Below are 8,660 nucleotides of genomic sequence, written 5' to 3' on the forward strand. Positions count from 1 at the left end.
CCTGAATGCACAAAATATCCAGCCAACCAGAAGCATGGCTATATGGAGGTGTTATTTCCATACAGGTATCAAGCGCTGGTCAGAACTACAGTGGTACTTCTGGTTAAGAACTTAATTCATTCTGGAGGTCCGTTCTTAACCTGAAATTGTTCTTAACCTGAAGTACCACTTTAGCTAACGGGGCCTCCTGCTGACGCTGTGCCACCGCCGCGCGATTTCTGTTCTCATCCTGAAGCAAAGTTCTTAACCCGAGGTACTATTTCTGGGTTAGCGAAGTCTGTAACCTGAAGCGTCTGTAACCTGAAGTATCTGTAACCCGAGGTACCACAGTATAGGTTGTAGTCATTTTCTCCCATATTACTGGAAGCCTTGCATGGACTTCTGAATCGGTTGCAGTTGAGATGGGGGAGTAATTACTACTGCTTCTAAGGTAGTATTTCTGCACAGTTTAAATCAGGCTCTCTCAAACTCGGCCCTCCAGATGTTTTTGGCCTACAACTCCCATGATCCCTAGCTAGAAGGACCAGTGGTCAGGGAATGATGGGAATTGTAGTCTCGAAACATCTGGAGGGCCGAGGTTGAGGAAGCCTGGTTTAAATGTTTGATCAAACAAGGGTTGATAGTGGAATTATATTGCTTTCCCCCTCCTTTTCCATGTCTACTTAAACAGCTTAAGACACCTTATCTCTCTCCGCCCCTCCCCCCAGCATGTTTATTAAGATTCTTGTCTTTTTTGGTAGTGACACTCTGATATTGGAATACCAGACTCCTTAGGTCCTTTTGATAGCTCATCAATACCATCTTATTGCATGCCAAGGCCTCGTGAACCCGTTGTTCCTATAGCAAGGACAACAACTGGGATCAAATAGGTCACAACTTTATTGATTATAGATGTGCATGGTTTGGCTTAGGCATTGGGTATAACCATTTTTCACTCTGGCCCACCTGCTGGGAGTGCATCTAAGGGTGGAGCAAATATGATGGGGGGCCCCTATGACCTACATCAAATAGGGGTACCATGAGGGGCCCCCGCTTGAGGAGTGCTATGGCCCCCCAGGGACGTTCTGTGCCTGAGCCTGCCTGCAATTGGTCAATCTGCAGGCAGGCTGCCATCCCCACCAGTCAACGACCTCAGATCGCAGACACAACCATGGCCAGGCTGCAGTGCTGCCTGACTCCTAAGGTAAGCAGACTTCTCCAAAACCTTTTAGCTGCAGCTGACTCCTTCATTCTTACCACAGTCTTATTATTATTATATGTTGACTGCATCCTTAGACTGAGCCAACTGACACCATGTACTTAGATTTTCAGAAAGCTTTTGACAAAGCTACATCAGCGCTTGATGTTTTTCATAAGCTGTCAACATTGAAAAGGCTTTTGTGTTTGAGGTGTGCTTGCCATTCTGCACATTTATTTATTTCATCAGAGAAACACCATCAGAGCACTCCTGACATATGGTTGTCAAGCCTCTGCTTAAAGACCTCCAAAGTAGGAGACTCCACCACACTCCTTGGCAGCAAATTCCACTGTCGAACAGCTCTCACTGTCAGGAAGTTCTTCCTAATGTTTAGGTGGAATCTTCTTTCTTGTAGTTTGGATCCATTGCTCCGTGTCCGCGTCTCTGGAGCAGCAGAAAACAACCTTTCTCCCTCCTCCATGTGACATCCTTTTATATATTTGAACATGGCTATCATATCACCCCTTAACCTCCTCTTCTCCAGGCTAAACATGCCCAGCTCCCTTAGCCATTCCTCATAAGGCATCGTTTCCAGGCCTTTGACCATTTTGGTTGCCCTCCTCTGGACACGTTCCAGTTTGTCAGTGTCCTTCTTGAATTGTGGTGCCCAGAACTGGACACAGTACTTCAGGTGTGGTCTGACCAGAGCAGAATACAGTGGCACTATTACTTCCCTTGATCTAGATGCTATACTCCTATTGATGCAGCCCAGAATTGCATTGGCTTTTTTAGCTGCCGCGTCACACTGTTGGCTCATGTCAAGTTTGTGGTCAACCAAGACTCCTAGATCCTTTTCACATGTACTGCTCTCAAGCCAGGTGTCACCCATCTTGTATTTGTGCTTCTCATTTTTTTTGCCCAAGTGCAATACTTTACATTTCTCCCTGTTAAAATTCATCTTGTTTATTTTTGCCCAGTTCTCTAATCTGTCAAGGTCGTTTTGAAGTGTGATCCTGTCCTCTGGGGTGTTAGCCACCCCTCCCAGTTTGGTGTCATCTGCAAATTTGATCAGGATGCCCTTGAGTCCATCATCCAAGTCATTGATAAAGATGTTGAATAAGACCGGGCCCAAGACAGAACCCTGTGGCACCCCACTAGTCACTCTTCTCCAGGATGAAAAGGAACCATTGATGAGCACCCTTTGGGTTCGGTCAGTCAGCCAGTTACAAATCCACTGAGTGGTAGCATAGTCAAGACCGCATTTTACCAGCTTCTTTACAAGAATATCATGGGGCACCTTGTCAAATGCCTTGCTGAAATCAAGGTAGGCTACATCCACTGCGATCCCTTCATCTACCAGGCTTGTAATTCTGTCAAAAAACGAGATCAGGTTAGTCTGACATGACTTATTTTTCAGAAATCCATGCTGACTATTGGTGATCACAGCATTCCTTTCTAGGTGCTCACAGACTGTTTGCTTAATGATCTGCTTCAGAATCTTCCCTGCTATTGATGTCAGACTGACTGGGCGGTAATTATTTGGGTCCTCTCTTTTCCCCTTTTTGAAAATAGGGACAACATTTGCCCTCCTCCAGTCTGCCGGGACTTCGCCTGTTCTCCAGGAATTCTCAAAGATGACTGCCAGTGGTTCTGAGATCACATCTACCAGTTCTTTTAATACTCTTGGATGCAGTTCATCTGGCCCTGGAGACTTGAATACATCTAAACTAGCCAAATATTCTTGTACTATCTCCTTAGTTATTCTGGGCTGTGTTTCCTTTGCTGAATCATTTGCTCCAAATTCTTCAGGTCGGGCATTGTTTTCTTTATCGGAGAAGACTGAGGCAAAGAAGGCATTGAGTAGTTCAGCCCTTTCTGTGTCCCCTGTTTGCATTTCACCATCTTCTCCTCTGAGTGACCCCATTGTTTCTTTGTTCTTCCTTTTGCTATGAACATACCCATAAAAGCCTTTTTTGTTGCTTTTAACCTCTCTAGCAAGCCTGAGTTCATTCTGTGCTTTAGCTTTTCTGACTTTGTGTCTACAGGTGCTGGCTATTTGTTTGAATTCCTCTTTGGTGGTATCCCCCCTTTTCCATTTTTTGTACACATCCTTTTTTAATCTTAATTCAGTTAAAAGTTCTTTAGATAGCCACCCTGGCTTCTTTAGGCACCTTCCATGTTTCCGTCTCATTGGTATTGCCTGACGTTGTGCTTTTAGTATCTCCCTCTTAACAAACTCCCAGCCATCATGAACTCCCTTTCCTTTTAGTATTGTTGTCCATGGGATCTCACCCAGCACTTCCCTAAGTTTTATGAAGTCGGCTTTCTTAAAGTCAAGAAATTGAGTCCTAGTATGCTTGGCTGCTCCTTTCCGCTGTATAGTAAACTTCAGAAGAGCATGATCACTCGCGCCTAATGATCCTTCCACTTCTACCCCACTAACCAGGTCATCAACATTGGTTAGGACCAGATCTAAAATGGCTGTTCCTCTTGTTGCTTCCCCCACTTTCTGGACAATGAAGTTGTCTGCAAGGCCAGTGAGGAATCTGTTTGACCTTATGCTCTTGGCTGGGTTTGACGTCCAACAAATATCTGGGTAATTGAAGTCCCCCATTACTACTATCTCCCTTCCTTTTGCATGCTTGGCCATCTGTTCCAGGAAGGCATCATCTATGTCCTCCGTTTGGCTTGGGGATCTATAGTAAACTCCCACAATGAGGTCTCTGTTATTGTTCTCTCCCTTAATTTTGACCCAAATGCTCTCACTTTGGCTTTGAGGATCTAAATCTTGGATCTCTTCACAGGTATACACATCCCTGACATATAACGCCACTCCTCCTCCTTTCTTGTCTGGTCTGTTTCTCTGAAATAGATTGTATCCCCCCATTATTACATTCCAATCGTGGGACTTATCCCACCAGGTTTCAGTGATGCCTATTATGTCATATTTAGTTTGCTGTACCAAGAGCTCAAGCTCATCTTGTTTATTTCCCATGCTTTGCGCATTAGTGTACAGACATTGAAGTCCATTAATCATTCCCCCGTGTCTCTTATTTAAGGATTTTTTCCTCCCACCACTAGGTCCGCGTGCTGTTTGCTCCATTTGGTCTATGACATTTGGATGATCATCTTCATTAATTGATAGACTCCTACCTTCAGGAGCACTGTCTCCCTCCCCCACATTAGTCAGTTTAAAGCCCTCCTGATGAGGTTTCTGAGATTTTTGGCAAAAACATTTCTCCCAACCGTTGTGAGGTGCAGCCCATCACTTGCCAGAAGTCCATCTTCAAGAAACTGCAGTCCGTTATCTAAGAATCCAAACCGTTCCTGTTTACACCATTTGCGAAGCCAGCTGTTCACTTCCACTATTTTCCCCTCTCTCCCTGGGCCACGTCGTTCAACTGGGAGGACAGATGAGATGACAATTTGTGCATTTAGTTGCTTCACCACTACACGCCTCCTCTTGGGTTTGGTCGGGGTTCTTCCGTGAGCTGTCCGTTCCAAGGTCGCCTGCACATTCCCTGAGGACTGACTTTGCTGCTCGTCTTCATATACCTGATCGACTGTAATGAGGGAGAGATCCTCAAATGGAGTCTGCTCTTCGTCTTCCATGCTAGGGGAGAGGACCTCAAAGCGATTGTGTATTTCTAAGCAATCAGAGTGAACCCTGGGCCTCCTACTTCTTTGAGTCACGTTTCTCCATATATCTGGCTCCTGTGTTGGTGAACTAGACTCCTTCTCAGGGGAGTCCCCTGTCTCCTCCTTGGTGGAGACGGTGTGCTCTGTTGCTTCCAAGAAGAGCTCCAGCTCTCTAATTCTTTGGAGCATAGCTACACGTTCCTCCAGTTGCTGGACTTTGTCTTTTATAGCGTTTGCTTGTTAAATAAATCTCAAAGCATAAAAGAATAAAATTATTGGTAAAAACCATTTAAACAACTATTTAAAACATTCAAAAAAATAAATAAAATAAATAAATAAAACCAGCAGTAAACTAAAAAACACACATTAGCATTCTAGGTAACTAGGTAGGATTGTTTAAGCAAGTTTTAGCAGGCACTGAAAAGAGTAGAGTGAAGGAGCCCACTCGATATCATATTGATTTCCATCATATTGATTTCTTACAAATGTGGAATGGGCATTATGTGGCACCCAGAACAATGCCATTCTTCAGATTGAAGTGGCTGAGTGGGCAAATGAACATTCAGTATGGCGGTCATCAAGTGACAAACATGCATGTGTGAACTCACCAAGAGGACCAGTAGCAGACATCACAAATGCTGCCTGACACCAACATTCTTCCACTCAAGATCCCCGAGCTGACATAAGACGGATGCTCACATTGCTGTCCCAACTGCGTTCTGCCATCTCAGTTTTGTGTGGGGAAGAATGTCAGGATGTTTTCCCATGGTGTCATTTCTCACAACAGCAAAACGGTGTGCCTTGCCACCACAAATCGAAGCCTTTCAGTTATCGAGAGAAACAGAATGGTCTTCATTCAGGAACAGTGCTAATTTAAGTGTTGAAAATAAACTTTTGAGTACTTCATTGCTCCTAAGTTAGTTTACACAGTGTGATGGTTACACTCAAATTGATTTCTTGTGCTGCCAGAAGGAAGGAATAAAAAATACTCAGTGCTGCTTAACAAAGCCTGTAACATAAATATGCCTGAGAGAAACTATCAAAATTATTAATGGTGTTTTTCTAACCTGTGTAATGAGGAGATACTCACTTCAGACAAAACTGGTATCCCTGGGTATGTGAGATTTTGGTCTGTCTCCTCCTCTAGGTGATTTAATTGAGCTAGTTATAAATAGTGTATCAGTAAACAAGACTTATTGGGCCTGTGAATCATGCCTAAAATATTTGGGAGCCCTCCACAATTTGTCTGCTGGTAAAGACTGTGCTCATTAGGCCAGTCCAGATGTATTCAGTGATCCAGTGAGAGTCTAATTCCACCATCCGATAAATCACTGGAGCAGTAATGCTCTTGTTTGCTGACAGCTAGTGCAACAAGACTGAAAGAGCAGCCTGCTGAACTGTGGAAGGGATGTCTCTGTTAGAGCTGGGCTGATGCTGGCACTTTCATCAAGCTAGACTTTTGACAAGGCATAATTATTATTATTTTCCCGGTGCTTCAAGTTGTGCTTCAATTAGTACTGAGAATTTCAAAGGGCAAGGTGGTCGAGGCAGTCTAATTCTGTGACCCCTCTCCCATCCATTTGGATGTATACAGATATAATATGACTTGATCAGGAATCAAAGAAGAAAACCCTTTGTCCTCCACAGCCCAGTTGGTACAAAATGGCTGCCAGTGCTTCCTGTCAGACATTTTAGACTGTGGCAACAATTCAGTCTTTTGCAGTCAGGGCGATGTTAACAATGTTTTGCTCCAGAGGGACAAGGTTCAAAATAGCATTGATCTTGTGGTCTTTTGGCTTCTGGTGAAAATGTCAAACTTGGATGCAGATTCCCCAGCCAGCAGTCCTTATCTGACAATACAGGAAATGGAGGATGTTCTATTCATGAAACAGCTTCAATGATCAGAATTCTGTGCTGCTTCTCCCTTTTCTGCAGCCTTCCTAAAAAAACCTCCTTGCAGCACCAGCTGTAATGTCCTGCCATTCTTTCAGGTAGTTCTGCCACATCCTGATTCTGACACCATGTAATGTTCTGTTGTGGATGTTGTGGAGGTAAAATGCTGCTCACAAGAATGAACAAAGAATACAAGCTGACAGAGCAGCATCCAAGGCTCATTTGTCTTTACCTTGCTAGTCTTCAGCTAAGTCAGGATGAAGTTGGACAAGGTACATTTTAAGCAGATGTCCCATGAGTAGCTTGGTGGGACTGACTCCTGTTGCTGGAAGTGGAGCGACCTGTTGAGTAATGAGAAACCTGCCAAGTCTGGTTGTCCAGTTTCTACCAACAATCTGCTTTAGGGCATCCTATATTATTATTATTTTTTTGCACCTTCTGTTCACTCTGTCAGTTTGCTTAGGGATGACAAGGTGCAACGGTGACAGCTCAGATAAGGTTTCTATTTGTAAATTCCTTAAACTCCACTGATGGTAAATGCTTAGCCATTGTCAGAAACTATTCTATCAGGCAATCCATGTGTCACATATAATTTGTGCAGAGCTGCAATTGCTGCAGTAGAAGTTCATGATGGGACCAAGACCACCTCAAGCCATTTTGAGGAGGAGTCTGCCACAATCAAAAAGTTATTTCCCTGGAAGGGACTTGCAAAGTCAATATGGATTCTTGACCAAGGAGTGGCGACCTTGTAGTTTGCAAATCAGGCTGTGAAGTTACAGGGGCTTTTAGCTCGGTCCTAAAGGTAAAGGTAAAGGTACTCCTGCCCGTGCGGGCCAGTCTTGACAGACTCTAGGGTTGTGCGCTCATCTCACTCTATAGGCCGGGAGCCAGCGCTGTCCGCAGACACTTCCGGGTCACGTGGCCAGCGTGACAAGCTGCATCTGGCGAGCCAGCGCAGCACACGGAACGCCATTTACCTTCCCACTGGTAAACGGTCCCTATTTATCTACGTGCACCTGGGGGTGCTTTCGAACTGCTAGGTTGGCAGGCGAGCTCGGTCCTACTCTAAGATAATTATTATGGCATGGACTAGAGAATCAGGCCTGATGTTCCCTAGCTACAGGCTTTGTGAGACAGCCAAGATAGACCCTGATTCAGCGCTGTACAAAGCACAGACATAATTTCCAGAAATTCTAAGCATTACAGTACCACAAAGCAAAGTATGCACCTGTTAATGTGTGTCCTGAGTAGATGTGAAGATACGTAGCACTGAGTACAAAAGGCCAGAACAATGCCCTGAAGTTGAATACATTATAATAACATCAAAGATCTGGAGCTGGGAGCTGATGGGTCATGTATCATTTAAATCTCCCTGGTGTTCTAGGACACGTGAAGAACAGACAGATAAAAATCAAAGACAGTGCAGTCAAAAGATTTTGCACATCAAATCCTACCAAAGCAGATAATAATCTCAAAGATGACCTGCCTTTGAAGGCAAATTTTACTGTTTAAATGCAAACCAGTAGACTCTGAAAACTGTGCGTGGCATGGTGGCAATGGCTATTTCATACTAATAACCCCAGCAATGAGTGAAACAAATCAATGCAGTGAATGCTTCAAAGTGTTCTTGATCCAGAAGAGCTGCATGTCATGCACAAGAAATATGAATGTGCATTTTGGATCATCTTTTGGACTGTTTCTTCGCAGGTACCATTCTTTGCTTTTAAACATCTAAGAATGTAATCCTACTGATGTCTACTCAAAAGTGAGTCCTACTGAATGCAGTGGGCTGTCTTCCTAAACATAGCTAAATGCAGATATTGACTGTGATCCAGCAAAATGAAATCTGATCACGTGATCACACATGCATGGATCACACATGCCTTCCCCATCCCGTAATTGTTTCTGCAGGCACCCATCTATCAGGCTTTTCACTTGGACTTTTGAAAAG

Source organism: Podarcis vaucheri (genome assembly GCF_965113315.1).
Source record: "Podarcis vaucheri genome assembly, chromosome: 2".
In the NCBI taxonomy this organism is placed as follows: Eukaryota; Metazoa; Chordata; class Lepidosauria; order Squamata; family Lacertidae; genus Podarcis; species Podarcis vaucheri.